The sequence below is a fragment of the Carya illinoinensis genome, chromosome 11 (assembly GCF_018687715.1).
Source record: "Carya illinoinensis cultivar Pawnee chromosome 11, C.illinoinensisPawnee_v1, whole genome shotgun sequence".
Taxonomy (NCBI): Eukaryota; Viridiplantae; Streptophyta; class Magnoliopsida; order Fagales; family Juglandaceae; genus Carya; species Carya illinoinensis.
The window spans coordinates 18,536,065-18,556,382 of record NC_056762.1 but is presented as its reverse complement, the minus strand read 5'-3'; the positions used below and the strand labels follow the sequence as shown (position 1 = coordinate 18,556,382).

General features: G+C 52.6%; 67 non-coding genes across 67 annotated transcripts; all 67 read right to left on the bottom strand.

The window, feature by feature from the left end:
* Positions 1–135: 135 nt before the first annotated feature.
* LOC122283695 lies at positions 136–254 on the bottom strand. The gene has a single exon (XR_006231090.1). It is a non-coding gene; the product is annotated as a 5S ribosomal RNA (ribosomal RNA).
* Positions 255–442: 188 nt separating this feature from the next.
* On the bottom strand, positions 443–561 carry LOC122283694. The gene has a single exon (XR_006231089.1). It is a non-coding gene; the product is annotated as a 5S ribosomal RNA (ribosomal RNA).
* Positions 562–750: 189 nt separating this feature from the next.
* LOC122287008 lies at positions 751–869 on the bottom strand. The gene has a single exon (XR_006234317.1). It is a non-coding gene; the product is annotated as a 5S ribosomal RNA (ribosomal RNA).
* A 178-nt stretch (positions 870–1,047) lies between these two features.
* LOC122287847 lies at positions 1,048–1,166 on the bottom strand. The gene has a single exon (XR_006235131.1). It is a non-coding gene; the product is annotated as a 5S ribosomal RNA (ribosomal RNA).
* Positions 1,167–1,355: 189 nt separating this feature from the next.
* Positions 1,356–1,474, bottom strand: LOC122283693. The gene has a single exon (XR_006231088.1). It is a non-coding gene; the product is annotated as a 5S ribosomal RNA (ribosomal RNA).
* A 189-nt stretch (positions 1,475–1,663) lies between these two features.
* On the bottom strand, positions 1,664–1,782 carry LOC122283692. The gene has a single exon (XR_006231087.1). It is a non-coding gene; the product is annotated as a 5S ribosomal RNA (ribosomal RNA).
* A 189-nt stretch (positions 1,783–1,971) lies between these two features.
* LOC122283690 lies at positions 1,972–2,090 on the bottom strand. The gene has a single exon (XR_006231085.1). It is a non-coding gene; the product is annotated as a 5S ribosomal RNA (ribosomal RNA).
* A 189-nt stretch (positions 2,091–2,279) lies between these two features.
* On the bottom strand, positions 2,280–2,398 carry LOC122283689. The gene has a single exon (XR_006231084.1). It is a non-coding gene; the product is annotated as a 5S ribosomal RNA (ribosomal RNA).
* Positions 2,399–2,576: 178 nt separating this feature from the next.
* Positions 2,577–2,695, bottom strand: LOC122283688. The gene has a single exon (XR_006231083.1). It is a non-coding gene; the product is annotated as a 5S ribosomal RNA (ribosomal RNA).
* A 189-nt stretch (positions 2,696–2,884) lies between these two features.
* Positions 2,885–3,003, bottom strand: LOC122283687. Its single transcript, XR_006231082.1, has one exon. It is a non-coding gene; the product is annotated as a 5S ribosomal RNA (ribosomal RNA).
* Positions 3,004–3,192: 189 nt separating this feature from the next.
* Positions 3,193–3,311, bottom strand: LOC122283686. Its single transcript, XR_006231081.1, has one exon. It is a non-coding gene; the product is annotated as a 5S ribosomal RNA (ribosomal RNA).
* A 189-nt stretch (positions 3,312–3,500) lies between these two features.
* Positions 3,501–3,619, bottom strand: LOC122287478. Its single transcript, XR_006234771.1, has one exon. It is a non-coding gene; the product is annotated as a 5S ribosomal RNA (ribosomal RNA).
* A 189-nt stretch (positions 3,620–3,808) lies between these two features.
* LOC122283685 lies at positions 3,809–3,927 on the bottom strand. Its single transcript, XR_006231080.1, has one exon. It is a non-coding gene; the product is annotated as a 5S ribosomal RNA (ribosomal RNA).
* Positions 3,928–4,105: 178 nt separating this feature from the next.
* On the bottom strand, positions 4,106–4,224 carry LOC122287038. The gene has a single exon (XR_006234345.1). It is a non-coding gene; the product is annotated as a 5S ribosomal RNA (ribosomal RNA).
* A 178-nt stretch (positions 4,225–4,402) lies between these two features.
* On the bottom strand, positions 4,403–4,521 carry LOC122283684. The gene has a single exon (XR_006231079.1). It is a non-coding gene; the product is annotated as a 5S ribosomal RNA (ribosomal RNA).
* Positions 4,522–4,710: 189 nt separating this feature from the next.
* Positions 4,711–4,829, bottom strand: LOC122283683. The gene has a single exon (XR_006231078.1). It is a non-coding gene; the product is annotated as a 5S ribosomal RNA (ribosomal RNA).
* A 189-nt stretch (positions 4,830–5,018) lies between these two features.
* LOC122287007 lies at positions 5,019–5,137 on the bottom strand. Its single transcript, XR_006234316.1, has one exon. It is a non-coding gene; the product is annotated as a 5S ribosomal RNA (ribosomal RNA).
* Positions 5,138–5,315: 178 nt separating this feature from the next.
* On the bottom strand, positions 5,316–5,434 carry LOC122288150. Its single transcript, XR_006235422.1, has one exon. It is a non-coding gene; the product is annotated as a 5S ribosomal RNA (ribosomal RNA).
* Positions 5,435–5,623: 189 nt separating this feature from the next.
* Positions 5,624–5,742, bottom strand: LOC122283682. Its single transcript, XR_006231077.1, has one exon. It is a non-coding gene; the product is annotated as a 5S ribosomal RNA (ribosomal RNA).
* A 189-nt stretch (positions 5,743–5,931) lies between these two features.
* On the bottom strand, positions 5,932–6,050 carry LOC122283681. Its single transcript, XR_006231076.1, has one exon. It is a non-coding gene; the product is annotated as a 5S ribosomal RNA (ribosomal RNA).
* A 178-nt stretch (positions 6,051–6,228) lies between these two features.
* On the bottom strand, positions 6,229–6,347 carry LOC122283679. The gene has a single exon (XR_006231074.1). It is a non-coding gene; the product is annotated as a 5S ribosomal RNA (ribosomal RNA).
* A 189-nt stretch (positions 6,348–6,536) lies between these two features.
* Positions 6,537–6,655, bottom strand: LOC122287477. Its single transcript, XR_006234770.1, has one exon. It is a non-coding gene; the product is annotated as a 5S ribosomal RNA (ribosomal RNA).
* A 189-nt stretch (positions 6,656–6,844) lies between these two features.
* LOC122283678 lies at positions 6,845–6,963 on the bottom strand. The gene has a single exon (XR_006231073.1). It is a non-coding gene; the product is annotated as a 5S ribosomal RNA (ribosomal RNA).
* A 178-nt stretch (positions 6,964–7,141) lies between these two features.
* On the bottom strand, positions 7,142–7,260 carry LOC122287846. The gene has a single exon (XR_006235130.1). It is a non-coding gene; the product is annotated as a 5S ribosomal RNA (ribosomal RNA).
* Positions 7,261–7,449: 189 nt separating this feature from the next.
* Positions 7,450–7,568, bottom strand: LOC122287036. Its single transcript, XR_006234344.1, has one exon. It is a non-coding gene; the product is annotated as a 5S ribosomal RNA (ribosomal RNA).
* A 178-nt stretch (positions 7,569–7,746) lies between these two features.
* On the bottom strand, positions 7,747–7,865 carry LOC122283677. The gene has a single exon (XR_006231072.1). It is a non-coding gene; the product is annotated as a 5S ribosomal RNA (ribosomal RNA).
* A 189-nt stretch (positions 7,866–8,054) lies between these two features.
* LOC122283676 lies at positions 8,055–8,173 on the bottom strand. The gene has a single exon (XR_006231071.1). It is a non-coding gene; the product is annotated as a 5S ribosomal RNA (ribosomal RNA).
* Positions 8,174–8,362: 189 nt separating this feature from the next.
* On the bottom strand, positions 8,363–8,481 carry LOC122287006. The gene has a single exon (XR_006234315.1). It is a non-coding gene; the product is annotated as a 5S ribosomal RNA (ribosomal RNA).
* A 178-nt stretch (positions 8,482–8,659) lies between these two features.
* LOC122287845 lies at positions 8,660–8,778 on the bottom strand. The gene has a single exon (XR_006235129.1). It is a non-coding gene; the product is annotated as a 5S ribosomal RNA (ribosomal RNA).
* A 189-nt stretch (positions 8,779–8,967) lies between these two features.
* On the bottom strand, positions 8,968–9,086 carry LOC122283675. The gene has a single exon (XR_006231070.1). It is a non-coding gene; the product is annotated as a 5S ribosomal RNA (ribosomal RNA).
* A 189-nt stretch (positions 9,087–9,275) lies between these two features.
* Positions 9,276–9,394, bottom strand: LOC122283674. The gene has a single exon (XR_006231069.1). It is a non-coding gene; the product is annotated as a 5S ribosomal RNA (ribosomal RNA).
* Positions 9,395–9,572: 178 nt separating this feature from the next.
* LOC122283673 lies at positions 9,573–9,691 on the bottom strand. The gene has a single exon (XR_006231068.1). It is a non-coding gene; the product is annotated as a 5S ribosomal RNA (ribosomal RNA).
* A 189-nt stretch (positions 9,692–9,880) lies between these two features.
* LOC122283672 lies at positions 9,881–9,999 on the bottom strand. Its single transcript, XR_006231067.1, has one exon. It is a non-coding gene; the product is annotated as a 5S ribosomal RNA (ribosomal RNA).
* A 189-nt stretch (positions 10,000–10,188) lies between these two features.
* On the bottom strand, positions 10,189–10,307 carry LOC122283671. The gene has a single exon (XR_006231066.1). It is a non-coding gene; the product is annotated as a 5S ribosomal RNA (ribosomal RNA).
* Positions 10,308–10,496: 189 nt separating this feature from the next.
* Positions 10,497–10,615, bottom strand: LOC122283670. Its single transcript, XR_006231065.1, has one exon. It is a non-coding gene; the product is annotated as a 5S ribosomal RNA (ribosomal RNA).
* Positions 10,616–10,793: 178 nt separating this feature from the next.
* Positions 10,794–10,912, bottom strand: LOC122283668. The gene has a single exon (XR_006231063.1). It is a non-coding gene; the product is annotated as a 5S ribosomal RNA (ribosomal RNA).
* A 178-nt stretch (positions 10,913–11,090) lies between these two features.
* On the bottom strand, positions 11,091–11,209 carry LOC122288745. The gene has a single exon (XR_006235997.1). It is a non-coding gene; the product is annotated as a 5S ribosomal RNA (ribosomal RNA).
* Positions 11,210–11,398: 189 nt separating this feature from the next.
* LOC122287035 lies at positions 11,399–11,517 on the bottom strand. The gene has a single exon (XR_006234343.1). It is a non-coding gene; the product is annotated as a 5S ribosomal RNA (ribosomal RNA).
* Positions 11,518–11,695: 178 nt separating this feature from the next.
* On the bottom strand, positions 11,696–11,814 carry LOC122283667. Its single transcript, XR_006231062.1, has one exon. It is a non-coding gene; the product is annotated as a 5S ribosomal RNA (ribosomal RNA).
* Positions 11,815–12,003: 189 nt separating this feature from the next.
* On the bottom strand, positions 12,004–12,122 carry LOC122287005. The gene has a single exon (XR_006234314.1). It is a non-coding gene; the product is annotated as a 5S ribosomal RNA (ribosomal RNA).
* Positions 12,123–12,300: 178 nt separating this feature from the next.
* Positions 12,301–12,419, bottom strand: LOC122283666. Its single transcript, XR_006231061.1, has one exon. It is a non-coding gene; the product is annotated as a 5S ribosomal RNA (ribosomal RNA).
* Positions 12,420–12,608: 189 nt separating this feature from the next.
* On the bottom strand, positions 12,609–12,727 carry LOC122283665. Its single transcript, XR_006231060.1, has one exon. It is a non-coding gene; the product is annotated as a 5S ribosomal RNA (ribosomal RNA).
* Positions 12,728–12,905: 178 nt separating this feature from the next.
* LOC122283664 lies at positions 12,906–13,024 on the bottom strand. Its single transcript, XR_006231059.1, has one exon. It is a non-coding gene; the product is annotated as a 5S ribosomal RNA (ribosomal RNA).
* Positions 13,025–13,202: 178 nt separating this feature from the next.
* On the bottom strand, positions 13,203–13,321 carry LOC122287842. Its single transcript, XR_006235127.1, has one exon. It is a non-coding gene; the product is annotated as a 5S ribosomal RNA (ribosomal RNA).
* A 189-nt stretch (positions 13,322–13,510) lies between these two features.
* On the bottom strand, positions 13,511–13,629 carry LOC122287034. Its single transcript, XR_006234342.1, has one exon. It is a non-coding gene; the product is annotated as a 5S ribosomal RNA (ribosomal RNA).
* Positions 13,630–13,807: 178 nt separating this feature from the next.
* On the bottom strand, positions 13,808–13,926 carry LOC122283663. Its single transcript, XR_006231058.1, has one exon. It is a non-coding gene; the product is annotated as a 5S ribosomal RNA (ribosomal RNA).
* A 189-nt stretch (positions 13,927–14,115) lies between these two features.
* Positions 14,116–14,234, bottom strand: LOC122287003. Its single transcript, XR_006234312.1, has one exon. It is a non-coding gene; the product is annotated as a 5S ribosomal RNA (ribosomal RNA).
* A 178-nt stretch (positions 14,235–14,412) lies between these two features.
* On the bottom strand, positions 14,413–14,531 carry LOC122283662. Its single transcript, XR_006231056.1, has one exon. It is a non-coding gene; the product is annotated as a 5S ribosomal RNA (ribosomal RNA).
* A 189-nt stretch (positions 14,532–14,720) lies between these two features.
* On the bottom strand, positions 14,721–14,839 carry LOC122283661. The gene has a single exon (XR_006231055.1). It is a non-coding gene; the product is annotated as a 5S ribosomal RNA (ribosomal RNA).
* A 178-nt stretch (positions 14,840–15,017) lies between these two features.
* LOC122283660 lies at positions 15,018–15,136 on the bottom strand. Its single transcript, XR_006231054.1, has one exon. It is a non-coding gene; the product is annotated as a 5S ribosomal RNA (ribosomal RNA).
* A 178-nt stretch (positions 15,137–15,314) lies between these two features.
* LOC122287841 lies at positions 15,315–15,433 on the bottom strand. The gene has a single exon (XR_006235126.1). It is a non-coding gene; the product is annotated as a 5S ribosomal RNA (ribosomal RNA).
* Positions 15,434–15,622: 189 nt separating this feature from the next.
* On the bottom strand, positions 15,623–15,741 carry LOC122287033. Its single transcript, XR_006234341.1, has one exon. It is a non-coding gene; the product is annotated as a 5S ribosomal RNA (ribosomal RNA).
* A 178-nt stretch (positions 15,742–15,919) lies between these two features.
* On the bottom strand, positions 15,920–16,038 carry LOC122287840. The gene has a single exon (XR_006235125.1). It is a non-coding gene; the product is annotated as a 5S ribosomal RNA (ribosomal RNA).
* Positions 16,039–16,227: 189 nt separating this feature from the next.
* LOC122283659 lies at positions 16,228–16,346 on the bottom strand. The gene has a single exon (XR_006231053.1). It is a non-coding gene; the product is annotated as a 5S ribosomal RNA (ribosomal RNA).
* A 189-nt stretch (positions 16,347–16,535) lies between these two features.
* LOC122283657 lies at positions 16,536–16,654 on the bottom strand. Its single transcript, XR_006231051.1, has one exon. It is a non-coding gene; the product is annotated as a 5S ribosomal RNA (ribosomal RNA).
* A 189-nt stretch (positions 16,655–16,843) lies between these two features.
* On the bottom strand, positions 16,844–16,962 carry LOC122287002. Its single transcript, XR_006234311.1, has one exon. It is a non-coding gene; the product is annotated as a 5S ribosomal RNA (ribosomal RNA).
* Positions 16,963–17,140: 178 nt separating this feature from the next.
* Positions 17,141–17,259, bottom strand: LOC122287839. The gene has a single exon (XR_006235124.1). It is a non-coding gene; the product is annotated as a 5S ribosomal RNA (ribosomal RNA).
* Positions 17,260–17,448: 189 nt separating this feature from the next.
* LOC122283656 lies at positions 17,449–17,567 on the bottom strand. The gene has a single exon (XR_006231050.1). It is a non-coding gene; the product is annotated as a 5S ribosomal RNA (ribosomal RNA).
* Positions 17,568–17,756: 189 nt separating this feature from the next.
* LOC122283655 lies at positions 17,757–17,875 on the bottom strand. Its single transcript, XR_006231049.1, has one exon. It is a non-coding gene; the product is annotated as a 5S ribosomal RNA (ribosomal RNA).
* A 178-nt stretch (positions 17,876–18,053) lies between these two features.
* Positions 18,054–18,172, bottom strand: LOC122283654. Its single transcript, XR_006231048.1, has one exon. It is a non-coding gene; the product is annotated as a 5S ribosomal RNA (ribosomal RNA).
* A 189-nt stretch (positions 18,173–18,361) lies between these two features.
* On the bottom strand, positions 18,362–18,480 carry LOC122283653. Its single transcript, XR_006231047.1, has one exon. It is a non-coding gene; the product is annotated as a 5S ribosomal RNA (ribosomal RNA).
* A 189-nt stretch (positions 18,481–18,669) lies between these two features.
* LOC122287224 lies at positions 18,670–18,788 on the bottom strand. Its single transcript, XR_006234526.1, has one exon. It is a non-coding gene; the product is annotated as a 5S ribosomal RNA (ribosomal RNA).
* A 189-nt stretch (positions 18,789–18,977) lies between these two features.
* On the bottom strand, positions 18,978–19,096 carry LOC122287001. Its single transcript, XR_006234310.1, has one exon. It is a non-coding gene; the product is annotated as a 5S ribosomal RNA (ribosomal RNA).
* Positions 19,097–19,285: 189 nt separating this feature from the next.
* LOC122287000 lies at positions 19,286–19,404 on the bottom strand. The gene has a single exon (XR_006234309.1). It is a non-coding gene; the product is annotated as a 5S ribosomal RNA (ribosomal RNA).
* Positions 19,405–19,582: 178 nt separating this feature from the next.
* LOC122283652 lies at positions 19,583–19,701 on the bottom strand. The gene has a single exon (XR_006231046.1). It is a non-coding gene; the product is annotated as a 5S ribosomal RNA (ribosomal RNA).
* A 189-nt stretch (positions 19,702–19,890) lies between these two features.
* Positions 19,891–20,009, bottom strand: LOC122283651. Its single transcript, XR_006231045.1, has one exon. It is a non-coding gene; the product is annotated as a 5S ribosomal RNA (ribosomal RNA).
* Positions 20,010–20,187: 178 nt separating this feature from the next.
* On the bottom strand, positions 20,188–20,306 carry LOC122283650. Its single transcript, XR_006231044.1, has one exon. It is a non-coding gene; the product is annotated as a 5S ribosomal RNA (ribosomal RNA).
* Positions 20,307–20,318: the final 12 nt, after the last annotated feature.

Sequence of the window (20,318 nt, the reverse complement as noted above, 5' to 3'; positions counted from 1 at the left end):
GCCTATCCCATGCCAACCGGCGATCTGATCGATACCCATTGCTACGCGATGGGGTCGGTGCGATTTTCCTAAGAATCCATTGCCCGGTTGTCGTTCCGGTCCATCCGACCGGAGATGCGGTAAAAATAAAAAGGGGGGGTGCAACACGAGGACTTCCCAGGAGGTCACCCATCCTAGTACTACTCTCGCCCAAGCACGCTTAACTGCGGAGTTCTGATGGGATCCGGTGCATTAGTGCTGGTATGATCGCACCCATCATTCTACCAGCGAAAACTAATATAATCCTATTACGACCTAGCCGCACCCTGCCTATCTCATGCCAACCGGCGATCTGACCGATACCCATTGCTACGCGATGGGGTCGGTGCGATTTTCCTAAAAATCCATTCCCTGGTTCTCGTTCCGGTCCATCCGACCAGAGATGCGGTAAAAATTAAAAGGGGGGGTGCAACACGAGGACTTCCCAGGAGGTCACCCATCCTAGTACTACTCTCGCCCAAGCACGCTTAACTGCGGAGTTCTGATGGGATCCGGTGCATTAGTGCTGGTATGATCGCACCCATCATGCTACCAGCGAAAAACTAATATAATCCTATTACGACCTAGCCGCACCATGCCTATCTCATGCCAACCGGCGATCTGACCGATACCCATTGCTACGCGATGGGGTCGGTGCGATTTTCCTAAAAATCCATTCCCTGGTTCTCGTTCCGGTCCATCCGACCAGAGATGCGGTAAAAATTAAAAGGGGGGGTGCAACACGAGGACTTCCCAGGAGGTCACCCATCCTAGTACTACTCTCGCCCAAGCACGCTTAACTACGGAGTTCTGATGGGATCCGGTGCATTAGTGCTGGTATGATCGCACCCATCATGCTACCAGCGAAAAACTAATATAATCCTATTACGACCTAGCCGCACCCTGCCTATCCCATGCCAACTGGCGATCTGATTGATAGCGATGGGGTCGGTGCGATTTTCCTAAGAATCCATTGCCCGGTTGTCGTTCCGGTCCATCCGACCGGAGATGCGGTAAAAATAAAAAGGGGGGGTGCAACACGAGGACTTCCCAGGAGGTCACCCATCCTAGTACTACTCTCGCCCAAGCACGCTTAACTGCGGAGTTCTGATGGGATCCGGTGCATTAGTGCTGGTAGGATCGCACCCATCATGCTACCAGCGAAAAACTAATATAATCCTATTACGACCTAGCCGCACCATGCCTATCCCATGCCAACCGGCGATCTGATCGATACCCATTGCTACGCGATGGGGTCGGTGCGATTTTCCTAAGAATCCATTGCCCGGTTGTCGTTCCGGTCCATCCGACCGGAGATGCGGTAAAAATAAAAAGGAGGGGTGCAACACGAGGACTTCCCAGGAGGTCACCCATCCTAGTACTACTCTCGCCCAAGCACGCTTAACTGCGGAGTTCTGATGGGATCCGGTGCATTAGTGCTGGTATGATCGCACCCATCATGCTACCAGCGAAAAACTAATATAATCCTATTACGACCTAGCCGCACCATGCCTATCCCATGCCAACCGGCGATCTGATCGATACCCATTGCTACGCGATGGGGTCGGTGCGATTTTCCTAAGAATCCATTGCCCGGTTGTCGTTCCGGTCCATCCGACCGGAGATGCGGTAAAAATAAAAAGGGGGGGTGCAACACGAGGACTTCCCAGGAGGTCACCCATCCTAGTACTACTCTCGCCCAAGCACGCTTAACTGCGGAGTTCTGATGGGATCCGGTGCATTAGTGCTGGTATGATCGCACCCATCATTCTACCAGCGAAAAACTAATATAATCCTATTACGACCTAGCCGCACCCTGCCTATCTCATGCCAACCGGCGATCTGACCGATACCCATTGCTACGCGATGGGGTCGGTGCGATTTTCCTAAAAATCCATTCCCTGGTTCTCGTTCCGGTCCATCCGACCAGAGATGCGGTAAAAATTAAAAGGGGGGGTGCAACACGAGGACTTCCCAGGAGGTCACCCATCCTAGTACTACTCTCGCCCAAGCACGCTTAACTGCGGAGTTCTGATGGGATCCGGTGCATTAGTGCTGGTATGATCGCACCCATCATGCTACCAGCGAAAAACTAATATAATCCTATTACGACCTAGCCGCACCATGCCTATCCCATGCCAACCGGCGATCTGATCGATACCCATTGCTACGCGATGGGGTCGGTGCGATTTTCCTAAGAATCCATTGCCCGGTTGTCGTTCCGGTCCATCCGACCGGAGATGCGGTAAAAATAAAAAGGGGGGGTGCAACACGAGGACTTCCCAGGAGGTCACCCATCCTAGTACTACTCTCGCCCAAGCACGCTTAACTGCGGAGTTCTGATGGGATCCGGTGCATTAGTGCTGGTATGATCGCACCCATCATGCTACCAGCGAAAAACTAATATAATCCTATTACGACCTAGCCGCACCCTGCCTATCCCATGCCAACTGGCGATCTGATTGATAGCGATGGGGTCGGTGCGATTTTCCTAAGAATCCATTGCCCGGTTGTCGTTCCGGTCCATCCGACCGGAGATGCGGTAAAAATAAAAAGGGGGGGTGCAACACGAGGACTTCCCAGGAGGTCACCCATCCTAGTACTACTCTCGCCCAAGCACGCTTAACTGCGGAGTTCTGATGGGATCCGGTGCATTAGTGCTGGTATGATCGCACCCATCATGCTACCAGCGAAAAACTAATATAATCCTATTACGACCTAGCCGCACCATGCCTATCCCATGCCAACCGGCGATCTGATCGATACCCATTGCTACGCGATGGGGTCGGTGCGATTTTCCTAAGAATCCATTGCCCGGTTGTCGTTCCGGTCCATCCGACCGGAGATGCGGTAAAAATAAAAAGGGGGGGTGCAACACGAGGACTTCCCAGGAGGTCACCCATCCTAGTACTACTCTCGCCCAAGCACGCTTAACTGCGGAGTTCTGATGGGATCCGGTGCATTAGTGCTGGTATGATCGCACCCATCATGCTACCAGCGAAAAACTAATATAATCCTATTACGACCTAGCCGCACCATGCCTATCCCATGCCAACCGGCGATCTGATCGATACCCATTGCTACGCGATGGGGTCGGTGCGATTTTCCTAAGAATCCATTGCCCGGTTGTCGTTCCGGTCCATCCGACCGGAGATGCGGTAAAAATAAAAAGGGGGGGTGCAACACGAGGACTTCCCAGGAGGTCACCCATCCTAGTACTACTCTCGCCCAAGCACGCTTAACTGCGGAGTTCTGATGGGATCCGGTGCATTAGTGCTGGTATGATCGCACCCATCATGCTACCAGCGAAAAACTAATATAATCCTATTACGACCTAGCCGCACCCTGCCTATCTCATGCCAACCGGCGATCTGACCGATACCCATGGCTACGCGATGGGGTCGGTGCGATTTTCCTAAAAATCCATTCCCTGGTTCTCGTTCTGGTCCATCCGACCAGAGATGCGGTAAAAATTAAAAGGGGGGGTGCAACACGAGGACTTCCTAGGAGGTCACCCATCCTAGTACTACTCTCGCCCAAGCACGCTTAACTGCGGAGTTCTGATGGGATCCGGTGCATTAGTGCTGGTATGATCGCACCCATCATGCTACCAGCGAAAAACTAATATAATCCTATTACGACCTAGCCGCACCCTGCCTATCTCATGCCAACCGGCGATCTGACCGATACCCATTGCTACGCGATGGGGTCGGTGCGATTTTCCTAAAAATCCATTCCCTGGTTCTCGTTCCGGTCCATCCGACCAGAGATGCGGTAAAAATTAAAAGGGGGGGTGCAACACGAGGACTTCCCAGGAGGTCACCCATCCTAGTACTACTCTCGCCCAAGCACGCTTAACTGCGGAGTTCTGATGGGATCCGGTGCATTAGTGCTGGTATGATCGCACCCATCATGCTACCAGCGAAAAACTAATATAATCCTATTACGACCTAGCCGCACCCTGCCTATCCCATGCCAACTGGCGATCTGATTGATAGCGATGGGGTCGGTGCGATTTTCCTAAGAATCCATTGCCCGGTTGTCGTTCCGGTCCATCCGACCGGAGATGCGGTAAAAATAAAAAGGAGGGGTGCAACACGAGGACTTCCCAGGAGGTCACCCATCCTAGTACTACTCTCGCCCAAGCACGCTTAACTGCGGAGTTCTGATGGGATCCGGTGCATTAGTGCCGGTATGATCGCACCCATCATGCTACCAGCGAAAAACTAATATAATCCTATTACGACCTAGCCGCACCATGCCAACCGGCGATCTGATCGATACCCATTGCTACGCGATGGGGTCGGTGCGATTTTCCTAAGAATCCATTGCCCGGTTGTCGTTCCGGTCCATCCGACCGGAGATGCGGTAAAAATAAAAAGGGGGGGTGCAACACGAGGACTTCCCAGGAGGTCACCCATCCTAGTACTACTCTCGCCCAAGCACGCTTAACTGCGGAGTTCTGATGGGATCCGGTGCATTAGTGCTGGTATGATCGCACCCATCATGCTACCAGCGAAAAACTAATATAATCCTATTACGACCTAGCCGCACCCTGCCTATCTCATGCCAACCGGCGATCTGACCGATACCCATTGCTACGCGATGGGGTCGGTGCGATTTTCCTAAAAATCCATTCCCTGGTTCTCATTCCGGTCCATCCGACCAGAGATGCGGTAAAAATTAAAAGGGGGGGTGCAACACGAGGACTTCCCAGGAGGTCACCCATCCTAGTACTACTCTCGCCCAAGCACGCTTAACTGCGGAGTTCTGATGGGATCCGGTGCATTAGTGCTGGTATGATCGCACCCATCATGCTACCAGCGAAAAACTAATATAATCCTATTACGACCTAGCCGCACCCTGCCTATCTCATGCCAACCGGCGATCTGACCGATACCCATTGCTACGCGATGGGGTCGGTGCGATTTTCCTAAAAATCCATTCCCTGGTTCTCGTTCCGGTCCATCCGACCAGAGATGCGGTAAAAATTAAAAGGGGGGGTGCAACACGAGGACTTCCCAGGAGGTCACCCATCCTAGTACTACTCTCGCCCAAGCACGCTTAACTACGGAGTTCTGATGGGATCCGGTGCATTAGTGCTGGTATGATCGCACCCATCATGCTACCAGCGAAAAACTAATATAATCCTATTACGACCTAGCCGCACCCTGCCTATCCCATGCCAACTGGCGATCTGATTGATAGCGATGGGGTCGGTGCGATTTTCCTAAGAATCCATTGCCCGGTTGTCGTTCCGGTCCATCCGACCGGAGATGCGGTAAAAATAAAAAGGGGGGGTGCAACACGAGGACTTCCCAGGAGGTCACCCATCCTAGTACTACTCTCGCCCAAGCACGCTTAGCTGCGGAGTTCTGATGGGATCCGGTGCATTAGTGCTGGTAGGATCGCACCCATCATGCTACCAGCGAAAAACTAATATAATCCTATTACGACCTAGCCGCACCATGCCTATCCCATGCCAACCGGCGATCTGATCGATACCCATTGCTACGCGATGGGGTCGGTGCGATTTTCCTAAGAATCCATTGCCCGGTTGTCGTTCCGGTCCATCCGACCGGAGATGCGGTAAAAATAAAAAGGAGGGGTGCAACACGAGGACTTCCCAGGAGGTCACCCATCCTAGTACTACTCTCGCCCAAGCACGCTTAACTGCGGAGTTCTGATGGGATCCGGTGCATTAGTGCTGGTATGATCGCACCCATCATGCTACCAGCGAAAAACTAATATAATCCTATTACGACCTAGCCGCACCATGCCTATCCCATGCCAACCGGCGATCTGATCGATACCCATTGCTACGCGATGGGGTCGGTGCGATTTTCCTAAGAATCCATTGCCCGGTACTCGTTCCGGTCCATCCGACCGGAGATGCGGTAAAAATAAAAACGGGGGGTGCAACACGAGGACTTCCCAGGAGGTCACCCATCCTAGTACTACTCTCGCCCAAGCACGCTTAACTGCGGAGTTCTGATGGGATCCGGTGCATTAGTGCTGGTATGATCGCACCCATCATGCTACCAGCGAAAAACTAATATAATCCTATTACGACCTAGCCGCACCCTGCCTATCCCATGCCAACTGGCGATCTGATTGATAGCGATGGGGTCGGTGCGATTTTCCTAAGAATCCATTGCCCGGTTGTCGTTCCGGTCCATCCGACCGGAGATGCGGTAAAAATAAAAAGGGGGGGTGCAACACGAGGACTTCCCAGGAGGTCACCCATCCTAGTACTACTCTCGCCCAAGCACGCTTAACTGCGGAGTTCTGATGGGATCCGGTGCATTAGTGCTGGTATGATCGCACCCATCATGCTACCAGCGAAAAACTAATATAATCCTATTACGACCTAGCCGCACCCTGCCTATCTCATGCCAACCGGCGATCTGACCGATACCCATGGCTACGCGATGGGGTCGGTGCGATTTTCCTAAAAATCCATTCCCTGGTTCTCGTTCTGGTCCATCCGACCAGAGATGCGGTAAAAATTAAAAGGGGGGGTGCAACACGAGGACTTCCTAGGAGGTCACCCATCCTAGTACTACTCTCGCCCAAGCACGCTTAACTGCGGAGTTCTGATGGGATCCGGTGCATTAGTGCTGGTATGATCGCACCCATCATGCTACCAGCGAAAAACTAATATAATCCTATTACGACCTAGCCGCACCCTGCCTATCTCATGCCAACCGGCGATCTGACCGATACCCATTGCTACGCGATGGGGTCGGTGCGATTTTCCTAAAAATCCATTCCCTGGTTCTCGTTCCGGTCCATCCGACCAGAGATGCGGTAAAAATTAAAAGGGGGGGTGCAACACGAGGACTTCCCAGGAGGTCACCCATCCTAGTACTACTCTCGCCCAAGCACGCTTAACTGCGGAGTTCTGATGGGATCCGGTGCATTAGTGCTGGTATGATCGCACCCATCATGCTACCAGCGAAAAACTAATATAATCCTATTACGACCTAGCCGCACCCTGCCTATCCCATGCCAACTGGCGATCTGATTGATAGCGATGGGGTCGGTGCGATTTTCCTAAGAATCCATTGCCCGGTTGTCGTTCCGGTCCATCCGACCGGAGATGCGGTAAAAATAAAAAGGGGGGGTGCAACACGAGGACTTCCCAGGAGGTCACCCATCCTAGTACTACTCTCGCCCAAGCACGCTTAACTGCGGAGTTCTGATGGGATCCGGTGCATTAGTGCTGGTAGGATCGCACCCATCATGCTACCAGCGAAAAACTAATATAATCCTATTACGACCTAGCCGCACCATGCCTATCCCATGCCAACCGGCGATCTGATCGATACCCATTGCTACGCGATGGGGTCGGTGCGATTTTCCTAAGAATCCATTGCCCGGTTGTCGTTCCGGTCCATCCGACCGGAGATGCGGTAAAAATAAAAAGGAGGGGTGCAACACGAGGACTTCCCAGGAGGTCACCCATCCTAGTACTACTCTCGCCCAAGCACGCTTAACTGCGGAGTTCTGATGGGATCCGGTGCATTAGTGCCGGTATGATCGCACCCATCATGCTACCAGCGAAAAACTAATATAATCCTATTACGACCTAGCCGCACCATGCCAACCGGCGATCTGATCGATACCCATTGCTACGCGATGGGGTCGGTGCGATTTTCCTAAGAATCCATTGCCCGGTTGTCGTTCCGGTCCATCCGACCGGAGATGCGGTAAAAATAAAAAGGGGGGGTGCAACACGAGGACTTCCCAGGAGGTCACCCATCCTAGTACTACTCTCGCCCAAGCACGCTTAACTGCGGAGTTCTGATGGGATCCGGTGCATTAGTGCTGGTATGATCGCACCCATCATGCTACCAGCGAAAAACTAATATAATCCTATTACGACCTAGCCGCACCCTGCCTATCTCATGCCAACCGGCGATCTGACCGATACCCATTGCTACGCGATGGGGTCGGTGCGATTTTCCTAAAAATCCATTCCCTGGTTCTCATTCCGGTCCATCCGACCAGAGATGCGGTAAAAATTAAAAGGGGGGGTGCAACACGAGGACTTCCCAGGAGGTCACCCATCCTAGTACTACTCTCGCCCAAGCACGCTTAACTGCGGAGTTCTGATGGGATCCGGTGCATTAGTGCTGGTATGATCGCACCCATCATGCTACCAGCGAAAAACTAATATAATCCTATTACGACCTAGCCGCACCCTGCCTATCTCATGCCAACCGGCGATCTGACCGATACCCATTGCTACGCGATGGGGTCGGTGCGATTTTCCTAAAAATCCATTCCCTGGTTCTCGTTCCGGTCCATCCGACCAGAGATGCGGTAAAAATTAAAAGGGGGGGTGCAACACGAGGACTTCCCAGGAGGTCACCCATCCTAGTACTACTCTCGCCCAAGCACGCTTAACTACGGAGTTCTGATGGGATCCGGTGCATTAGTGCTGGTATGATCGCACCCATCATGCTACCAGCGAAAAACTAATATAATCCTATTACGACCTAGCCGCACCCTGCCTATCCCATGCCAACTGGCGATCTGATTGATAGCGATGGGGTCGGTGCGATTTTCCTAAGAATCCATTGCCCGGTTGTCGTTCCGGTCCATCCGACCGGAGATGCGGTAAAAATAAAAAGGGGGGGTGCAACACGAGGACTTCCCAGGAGGTCACCCATCCTAGTACTACTCTCGCCCAAGCACGCTTAACTGCGGAGTTCTGATGGGATCCGGTGCATTAGTGCTGGTAGGATCGCACCCATCATGCTACCAGCGAAAAACTAATATAATCCTATTACGACCTAGCCGCACCATGCCTATCCCATGCCAACCGGCGATCTGATCGATACCCATTGCTACGCGATGGGGTCGGTGCGATTTTCCTAAGAATCCATTGCCCGGTTGTCGTTCCGGTCCATCCGACCGGAGATGCGGTAAAAATAAAAAGGAGGGGTGCAACACGAGGACTTCCCAGGAGGTCACCCATCCTAGTACTACTCTCGCCCAAGCACGCTTAACTGCGGAGTTCTGATGGGATCCGGTGCATTAGTGCTGGTATGATCGCACCCATCATGCTACCAGCGAAAAACTAATATAATCCTATTACGACCTAGCCGCACCATGCCTATCCCATGCCAACCGGCGATCTGATCGATACCCATTGCTACGCGATGGGGTCGGTGCGATTTTCCTAAGAATCCATTGCCCGGTACTCGTTCCGGTCCATCCGACCGGAGATGCGGTAAAAATAAAAACGGGGGGTGCAACACGAGGACTTCCCAGGAGGTCACCCATCCTAGTACTACTCTCGCCCAAGCACGCTTAACTGCGGAGTTCTGATGGGATCCGGTGCATTAGTGCTGGTATGATCGCACCCATCATGCTACCAGCGAAAAACTAATATAATCCTATTACGACCTAGCCGCACCCTGCCTATCCCATGCCAACTGGCGATCTGATTGATAGCGATGGGGTCGGTGCGATTTTCCTAAGAATCCATTGCCCGGTTGTCGTTCCGGTCCATCCGACCGGAGATGCGGTAAAAATAAAAAGGGGGGGTGCAACACGAGGACTTCCCAGGAGGTCACCCATCCTAGTACTACTCTCGCCCAAGCACGCTTAACTGCGGAGTTCTGATGGGATCCGGTGCATTAGTGCTGGTATGATCGCACCCATCATGCTACCAGCGAAAAACTAATATAATCCTATTACGACCTAGCCGCACCATGCCTATCCCATGCCAACCGGCGATCTGATCGATACCCATTGCTACGCGATGGGGTCGGTGCGATTTTCTTAAGAATCCATTGCCCGGTTGTCGTTCCGGTCCATCCGACCGGAGATGCGGTAAAAATAAAAAGGGGGGGTGCAACACGAGGACTTCCCAGGAGGTCACCCATCCTAGTACTACTCTCGCCCAAGCACGCTTAACTGCGGAGTTCTGATGGGATCCGGTGCATTAGTGCTGGTATGATCGCACCCATCATGCTACCAGCGAAAAACTAATATAATCCTATTACGACCTAGCCGCACCATGCCTATCCCATGCCAACCGGCGATCTGATCGATACCCATTGCTACGCGATGGGGTCGGTGCGATTTTCCTAAGAATCCATTGCCCGGTTGTCGTTCCGGTCCATCCGACCGGAGATGCGGTAAAAATAAAAAGGGGGGGTGCAACACGAGGACTTCCCAGGAGGTCACCCATCCTAGTACTACTCTCGCCCAAGCACGCTTAACTGCGGAGTTCTGATGGGATCCGGTGCATTAGTGCTGGTATGATCGCACCCATCATGCTACCAGCGAAAAACTAATATAATCCTATTACGACCTAGCCGCACCCTGCCTATCCCATGCCAACCGGCGATCTGATCGATACCCATTGCTACGCGATGGGGTCGGTGCGATTTTCCTAAGAATCCATTGCCCGGTACTCGTTCCGGTCCATCCGACCGGAGATGCGGTAAAAATAAAAAAGGGGGGTGCAACACGAGGACTTCCCAGGAGGTCACCCATCCTAGTACTACTCTCGCCCAAGCACGCTTAACTGCGGAGTTCTGATGGGATCCGGTGCATTAGTGCTGGTATGATCGCACCCATCATGCTACCAGCGAAAAACTAATATAATCCTATTACGACCTAGCCGCACCCTGCCTATCCCATGCCAACTGGCGATCTGATTGATAGCGATGGGGTCGGTGCGATTTTCCTAAGAATCCATTGCCCGGTTGTCGTTCCGGTCCATCCGACCGGAGATGCGGTAAAAATTAAAAGGGGGGGTGCAACACGAGGACTTCCCAGGAGGTCACCCATCCTAGTACTACTCTCGCCCAAGCACGCTTAACTGCGGAGTTCTGATGGGATCCGGTGCATTAGTGCTGGTATGATCGCACCCATCATGCTACCAGCGAAAAACTAATATAATCCTATTACGACCTAGCCGCACCCTGCCTATCCCATGCCAACTGGCGATCTGATTGATAGCGATGGGGTCGGTGCGATTTTCCTAAGAATCCATTGCCCGGTTGTCGTTCCGGTCCATCCGACCGGAGATGCGGTAAAAATAAAAAGGGGGGGTGCAACACGAGGACTTCCCAGGAGGTCACCCATCCTAGTACTACTCTCGCCCAAGCGCGCTTAACTGCGGAGTTCTGATGGGATCCGGTGCATTAGTGCTGGTAGGATCGCACCCATCATGCTACCAGCGAAAAACTAATATAATCCTATTACGACCTAGCCGCACCATGCCTATCCCATGCCAACCGGCGATCTGATCGATACCCATTGCTACGCGATGGGGTCGGTGCGATTTTCCTAAGAATCCATTGCCCGGTTGTCGTTCCGGTCCATCCGACCGGAGATGCGGTAAAAATAAAAAGGAGGGGTGCAACACGAGGACTTCCCAGGAGGTCACCCATCCTAGTACTACTCTCGCCCAAGCACGCTTAACTGCGGAGTTCTGATGGGATCCGGTGCATTAGTGCCGGTATGATCGCACCCATCATGCTACCAGCGAAAAACTAATATAATCCTATTACGACCTAGCCGCACCATGCCAACCGGCGATCTGATCGATACCCATTGCTACGCGATGGGGTCGGTGCGATTTTCCTAAGAATCCATTGCCCGGTTGTCGTTCCGGTCCATCCGACCGGAGATGCGGTAAAAATAAAAAGGGGGGGTGCAACACGAGGACTTCCCAGGAGGTCACCCATCCTAGTACTACTCTCGCCCAAGCACGCTTAACTGCGGAGTTCTGATGGGATCCGGTGCATTAGTGCTGGTATGATCGCACCCATCATGCTACCAGCGAAAAACTAATATAATCCTATTACGACCTAGCCGCACCCTGCCTATCTCATGCCAACCGGCGATCTGACCGATACCCATTGCTACGCGATGGGGTCGGTGCGATTTTCCTAAAAATCCATTCCCTGGTTCTCGTTCCGGTCCATCCGACCAGAGATGCGGTAAAAATTAAAAGGGGGGGTGCAACACGAGGACTTCCCAGGAGGTCACCCATCCTAGTACTACTCTCGCCCAAGCACGCTTAACTACGGAGTTCTGATGGGATCCGGTGCATTAGTGCTGGTATGATCGCACCCATCATGCTACCAGCGAAAAACTAATATAATCCTATTACGACCTAGCCGCACCCTGCCTATCCCATGCCAACTGGCGATCTGATTGATAGCGATGGGGTCGGTGCGATTTTCCTAAGAATCCATTGCCCGGTTGTCGTTCCGGTCCATCCGACCGGAGATGCGGTAAAAATAAAAAGGGGGGGTGCAACACGAGGACTTCCCAGGAGGTCACCCATCCTAGTACTACTCTCGCCCAAGCACGCTTAACTGCGGAGTTCTGATGGGATCCGGTGCATTAGTGCTGGTATGATCGCACCCATCATGCTACCAGCGAAAAACTAATATAATCCTATTACGACCTAGCCGCACCCTGCCTATCCCATGCCAACCGGCGATCTGATCGATACCCATTGCTACGCGATGGGGTCGGTGCGATTTTCCTAAGAATCCATTGCCCGGTACTCGTTCCGGTCCATCCGACCGGAGATGCGGTAAAAATAAAAAAGGGGGGTGCAACACGAGGACTTCCCAGGAGGTCACCCATCCTAGTACTACTCTCGCCCAAGCACGCTTAACTGCGGAGTTCTGATGGGATCCGGTGCATTAGTGCTGGTATGATCGCACCCATCATGCTACCAGCGAAAAACTAATATAATCCTATTACGACCTAGCCGCACCCTGCCTATCCCATGCCAACTGGCGATCTGATTGATAGCGATGGGGTCGGTGCGATTTTCCTAAGAATCCATTGCCCGGTTGTCGTTCCGGTCCATCCGACCGGAGATGCGGTAAAAATTAAAAGGGGGGGTGCAACACGAGGACTTCCCAGGAGGTCACCCATCCTAGTACTACTCTCGCCCAAGCACGCTTAACTGCGGAGTTCTGATGGGATCCGGTGCATTAGTGCTGGTATGATCGCACCCATCATGCTACCAGCGAAAAACTAATATAATCCTATTACGACCTAGCCGCACCCTGCCTATCCCATGCCAACTGGCGATCTGATTGATAGCGATGGGGTCGGTGCGATTTTCCTAAGAATCCATTGCCCGGTTGTCGTTCCGGTCCATCCGACCGGAGATGCGGTAAAAATAAAAAGGGGGGGTGCAACACGAGGACTTCCCAGGAGGTCACCCATCCTAGTACTACTCTCGCCCAAGCACGCTTAACTGCGGAGTTCTGATGGGATCCGGTGCATTAGTGCTGGTAGGATCGCACCCATCATGCTACCAGCGAAAAACTAATATAATCCTATTACGACCTAGCCGCACCATGCCTATCCCATGCCAACCGGCGATCTGATCGATACCCATTGCTACGCGATGGGGTCGGTGCGATTTTCCTAAGAATCCATTGCCCGGTTGTCGTTCCGGTCCATCCGACCGGAGATGCGGTAAAAATAAAAAGGAGGGGTGCAACACGAGGACTTCCCAGGAGGTCACCCATCCTAGTACTACTCTCGCCCAAGCACGCTTAACTGCGGAGTTCTGATGGGATCCGGTGCATTAGTGCCGGTATGATCGCACCCATCATGCTACCAGCGAAAAACTAATATAATCCTATTACGACCTAGCCGCACCATGCCAACCGGCGATCTGATCGATACCCATTGCTACGCGATGGGGTCGGTGCGATTTTCCTAAGAATCCATTGCCCGGTTGTCGTTCCGGTCCATCCGACCGGAGATGCGGTAAAAATAAAAAGGGGGGGTGCAACACGAGGACTTCCCAGGAGGTCACCCATCCTAGTACTACTCTCGCCCAAGCACGCTTAACTGCGGAGTTCTGATGGGATCCGGTGCATTAGTGCTGGTATGATCGCACCCATCATGCTACCAGCGAAAAACTAATATAATCCTATTACGACCTAGCCGCACCCTGCCTATCTCATGCCAACCGGCGATCTGACCGATACCCATTGCTACGCGATGGGGTCGGTGCGATTTTCCTAAAAATCCATTCCCTGGTTCTCGTTCCGGTCCATCCGACCAGAGATGCGGTAAAAATTAAAAGGGGGGGTGCAACACGAGGACTTCCCAGGAGGTCACCCATCCTAGTACTACTCTCGCCCAAGCACGCTTAACTACGGAGTTCTGATGGGATCCGGTGCATTAGTGCTGGTATGATCGCACCCATCATGCTACCAGCGAAAAACTAATATAATCCTATTACGACCTAGCCGCACCCTGCCTATCCCATGCCAACTGGCGATCTGATTGATAGCGATGGGGTCGGTGCGATTTTCCTAAGAATCCATTGCCCGGTTGTCGTTCCGGTCCATCCGACCGGAGATGCGGTAAAAATAAAAAGGGGGGGTGCAACACGAGGACTTCCCAGGAGGTCACCCATCCTAGTACTACTCTCGCCCAAGCACGCTTAACTGCGGAGTTCTGATGGGATCCGGTGCATTAGTGCTGGTATGATCGCACCCATCATGCTACCAGCGAAAAACTAATATAATCCTATTACGACCTAGCCGCACCCTGCCTATCCCATGCCAACCGGCGATCTGATCGATACCCATTGCTACGCGATGGGGTCGGTGCGATTTTCCTAAGAATCCATTGCCCGGTACTCGTTCCGGTCCATCCGACCGGAGATGCGGTAAAAATAAAAAAGGGGGGTGCAACACGAGGACTTCCCAGGAGGTCACCCATCCTAGTACTACTCTCGCCCAAGCACGCTTAACTGCGGAGTTCTGATGGGATCCGGTGCATTAGTGCTGGTATGATCGCACCCATCATGCTACCAGCGAAAAACTAATATAATCCTATTACGACCTAGCCGCACCCTGCCTATCCCATGCCAACTGGCGATCTGATTGATAGCGATGGGGTCGGTGCGATTTTCCTAAGAATCCATTGCCCGGTTGTCGTTCCGGTCCATCCGACCGGAGATGCGGTAAAAATTAAAAGGGGGGGTGCAACACGAGGACTTCCCAGGAGGTCACCCATCCTAGTACTACTCTCGCCCAAGCACGCTTAACTGCGGAGTTCTGATGGGATCCGGTGCATTAGTGCTGGTATGATCGCACCCATCATGCTACCAGCGAAAAACTAATATAATCCTATTACGACCTAGCCGCACCCTGCCTATCCCATGCCAACTGGCGATCTGATTGATAGCGATGGGGTCGGTGCGATTTTCCTAAGAATCCATTGCCCGGTTGTCGTTCCGGTCCATCCGACCGGAGATGCGGTAAAAATAAAAAGGGGGGGTGCAACACGAGGACTTCCCAGGAGGTCACCCATCCTAGTACTACTCTCGCCCAAGCACGCTTAACTGCGGAGTTCTGATGGGATCCGGTGCATTAGTGCTGGTAGGATCGCACCCATCATGCTTCCAGCGAAAAACTAATATAATCCTATTACGACCTAGCCGCACCATGCCTATCCCATGCCAACCGGCGATCTGATCGATACCCATTGCTACGCGATGGGGTCGGTGCGATTTTCCTAAGAATCCATTGCCCGGTTGTCGTTCCGGTCCATCCGACCGGAGATGCGGTAAAAATAAAAAGGAGGGGTGCAACACGAGGACTTCCCAGGAGGTCACCCATCCTAGTACTACTCTCGCCCAAGCACGCTTAACTGCGGAGTTCTGATGGGATCCGGTGCATTAGTGCCGGTATGATCGCACCCATCATGCTACCAGCGAAAAACTAATATAATCCTATTACGACCTAGCCGCACCATGCCAACCGGCGATCTGATCGATACCCATTGCTACGCGATGGGGTCGGTGCGATTTTCCTAAGAATCCATTGCCCGGTTGTCGTTCCGGTCCATCCGACCGGAGATGCGGTAAAAATAAAAAGGGGGGGTGCAACACGAGGACTTCCCAGGAGGTCACCCATCCTAGTACTACTCTCGCCCAAGCACGCTTAACTGCGGAGTTCTGATGGGATCCGGTGCATTAGTGCTGGTAGGATCGCACCCATCATGCTTCCAGCGAAAAACTAATATAATCCTATTACGACCTAGCCGCACCATGCCTATCCCATGCCAACCGGCGATCTGATCGATACCCATTGCTACGCGATGGGGTCGGTGCGATTTTCCTAAGAATCCATTGCCCGGTTGTCGTTCCGGTCCATCCGACCGGAGATGCGGTAAAAATAAAAAGGGGGGGTGCAACACGAGGACTTCCCAGGAGGTCACCCATCCTAGTACTACTCTCGCCCAAGCACGCTTAACTGCGGAGTTCTGATGGGATCCGGTGCATTAGTGCTGGTATGATCGCACCCATCATGCTACCAGCGAAAAACTAATATAATCCTATTACGACCTAGCCGCACCCTGCCTATCTCATGCCAACCGGCGATCTGACCGATACCCATTGCTACGCGATGGGGTCGGTGCGATTTTCCTAAAAATCCATTCCCTGGTTCTCATTCCGGTCCATCCGACCAGAGATGCGGTAAAAATTAAAAGGGGGGGTGCAACACGAGGACTTCCCAGGAGGTCACCCATCCTAGTACTACTCTCGCCCAAGCACGCTTAACTGCGGAGTTCTGATGGGATCCGGTGCATTAGTGCTGGTATGATCGCACCCATCATGCTACCAGCGAAAAACTAATATAATCCTATTACGACCTAGCCGCACCCTGCCTATCTCATGCCAACCGGCGATCTGACCGATACCCATTGCTACGCGATGGGGTCGGTGCGATTTTCCTAAAAATCCATTCCCTGGTTCTCGTTCCGGTCCATCCGACCAGAGATGCGGTAAAAATTAAAAGGGGGGGTGCAACACGAGGACTTCCCAGGAGGTCACCCATCCTAGTACTACTCTCGCCCAAGCACGCTTAACTACGGAGTTCTGATGGGATCCGGTGCATTAGTGCTGGTATGATCGCACCCATCATGCTACCAGCGAAAAACTAATATAATCCTATTACGACCTAGCCGCACCCTGCCTATCCCATGCCAACTGGCGATCTGATTGATAGCGATGGGGTCGGTGCGATTTTCCTACGAATCCATTGCCCGGTTGTCGTTCCGGTCCATCCGACCGGAGATGCGGTAAAAATAAAAAGGGGGGGTGCAACACGAGGACTTCCCAGGAGGTCACCCATCCTAGTACTACTCTCGCCCAAGCACGCTTAACTGCGGAGTTCTGATGGGATCCGGTGCATTAGTGCTGGTAGGATCGCACCCATCATGCTACCAGCGAAAAACTAATATAATCCTATTACGACCTAGCCGCACCATGCCTATCCCATGCCAACCGGCGATCTGATCGATACCCATTGCTACGCGATGGGGTCGGTGCGATTTTCCTAAGAATCCATTGCCCGGTTGTCGTTCCGGTCCATCCGACCGGAGATGCGGTAAAAATAAAAAGGAGGGGTGCAACACGAGGACTTCCCAGGAGGTCACCCATCCTAGTACTACTCTCGCCCAAGCACGCTTAACTGCGGAGTTCTGATGGGATCCGGTGCATTAGTGCTGGTATGATCGCACCCATCATGCTACCAGCGAAAAACTAATATAATCCTATTACGACCTAGCCGCACCATGCCTATCCCATGCCAACCGGCGATCTGATCGATACCCATTGCTACGCGATGGGGTCGGTGCGATTTTCCTAAGAATCCATTGCCCGGTACTCGTTCCGGTCCATCCGACCGGAGATGCGGTAAAAATAAAAACGGGGGGTGCAACACGAGGACTTCCCAGGAGGTCACCCATCCTAGTACTACTCTCGCCCAAGCACGCTTAACTGCGGAGTTCTGATGGGATCCGGTGCATTAGTGCTGGTATGATCGCACCCATCATGCTACCAGCGAAAAACTAATATAATCCTATTACGACCTAGCCGCACCCTGCCTATCCCATGCCAACTGGCGATCTGATTGATAGCGATGGGGTCGGTGCGATTTTCCTAAGAATCCATTGCCCGGTTGTCGTTCCGGTCCATCCGACCGGAGATGCGGTAAAAATAAAAAGGGGGGGTGCAACACGAGGACTTCCCAGGAGGTCACCCATCCTAGTACTACTCTCGCCCAAGCACGCTTAACTGCGGAGTTCTGATGGGATCCGGTGCATTAGTGCTGGTATGATCGCACCCATCATGCTACCAGCGAAAAACTAATATAATCCTATTACGACCTAGCCGCACCATGCCTATCCCATGCCAACCGGCGATCTGATCGATACCCATTGCTACGCGATGGGGTCGGTGCGATTTTCTTAAGAATCCATTGCCCGGTTGTCGTTCCGGTCCATCCGACCGGAGATGCGGTAAAAATAAAAAGGGGGGGTGCAACACGAGGACTTCCCAGGAGGTCACCCATCCTAGTACTACTCTCGCCCAAGCACGCTTAACTGCGGAGTTCTGATGGGATCCGGTGCATTAGTGCTGGTATGATCGCACCCATCATGCTACCAGCGAAAAACTAATATAATCCTATTACGACCTAGCCGCACCATGCCTATCCCATGCCAACCGGCGATCTGATCGATACCCATTGCTACGCGATGGGGTCGGTGCGATTTTCCTAAGAATCCATTGCCCGGTTGTCGTTCCGGTCCATCCGACCGGAGATGCGGTAAAAATAAAAAGGGGGGGTGCAACACGAGGACTTCCCAGGAGGTCGCCCATCCTAGTACTACTCTCGCCCAAGCACGCTTAACTGCGGAGTTCTGATGGGATCCGGTGCATTAGTGCTGGTATGATCGCACCCATCATGCTACCAGCGAAAAACTAATATAATCCTATTACGACCTAGCCGCACCCTGCCTATCCCATGCCAACCGGCGATCTGATCGATACCCATTGCTACGCGATGGGGTCGGTGCGATTTTCCTAAGAATCCATTGCCCGGTACTCGTTCCGGTCCATCCGACCGGAGATGCGGTAAAAATAAAAAAGGGGGGTGCAACACGAGGACTTCCCAGGAGGTCACCCATCCTAGTACTACTCTCGCCCAAGCACGCTTAACTACGGAGTTCTGATGGGATCCGGTGCATTAGTGCTGGTATGATCGCACCCATCATGCTACCAGCGAAAAACTAATATAATCCTATTACGACCTAGCCGCACCCTGCCTATCCCATGCCAACCGGCGATCTGATCGATACCCATTGCTACGCGATGGGGTCGGTGCGATTTTCCTAAAAATCCATTCCCTGGTTCTCGTTCCGGTCCATCCGACCAGAGATGCGGTAAAAATTAAAAGGGGGGGTGCAACACGAGGACTTCCCAGGAGGTCACCCATCCTAGTACTACTCTCGCCCAAGCACGCTTAACTACGGAGTTCTGATGGGATCCGGTGCATTAGTGCTGGTATGATCGCACCCATCATGCTACCAGCGAAAAACTAATATAATCCTATTACGACCTAGCCGCACCCTGCCTATCCCATGCCAACTGGCGATCTGATTGATAGCGATGGGGTCGGTGCGATTTTCCTAAGAATCCATTGCCCGGTTGTCGTTCCGGTCCATCCGACCGGAGATGCGGTAAAAATAAAAAGGGGGGGTGCAACACGAGGACTTCCCAGGAGGTCACCCATCCTAGTACTACTCTCGCCCAAGCACGCTTAACTGCGGAGTTCTGATGGGATCCGGTGCATTAGTGCTGGTATGATCGCACCCATCATGCTACCAGCGAAAAACTAATATAATCCTATTACGACCTAGCCGCACCCTGCCTATCCCATGCCAACCGGCGATCTGATCGATACCCATTGCTACGCGATGGGGTCGGTGCGATTTTCCTAAGAATCCATTGCCCGGTACTCGTTCCGGTCCATCCGACCGGAGATGCGGTAAAAATAAAAAAGGGGGGTGCAACACGAGGACTTCCCAGGAGGTCACCCATCCTAGTACTACTCTCGCCCAAGCACGCTTAACTGCGGAGTTCTGATGGGATCCGGTGCATTAGTGCTGGTATGATCGCACCCATCATGCTACCAGCGAAAAACTAATATAATCCTATTACGACCTAGCCGCACCCTGCCTATCCCATGCCAACTGGCGATCTGATTGATAGCGATGGGGTCGGTGCGATTTTCCTAAGAATCCATTGCCCGGTTGTCGTTCCGGTCCATCCGACCGGAGATGCGGTAAAAATTAAAAGGGGGGGTGCAACACGAGGACTTCCCAGGAGGTCACCCATCCTAGTACTACTCTCGCCCAAGCACGCTTAACTGCGGAGTTCTGATGGGATCCGGTGCATTAGTGCTGGTATGATCGCACCCATCATGCTACCA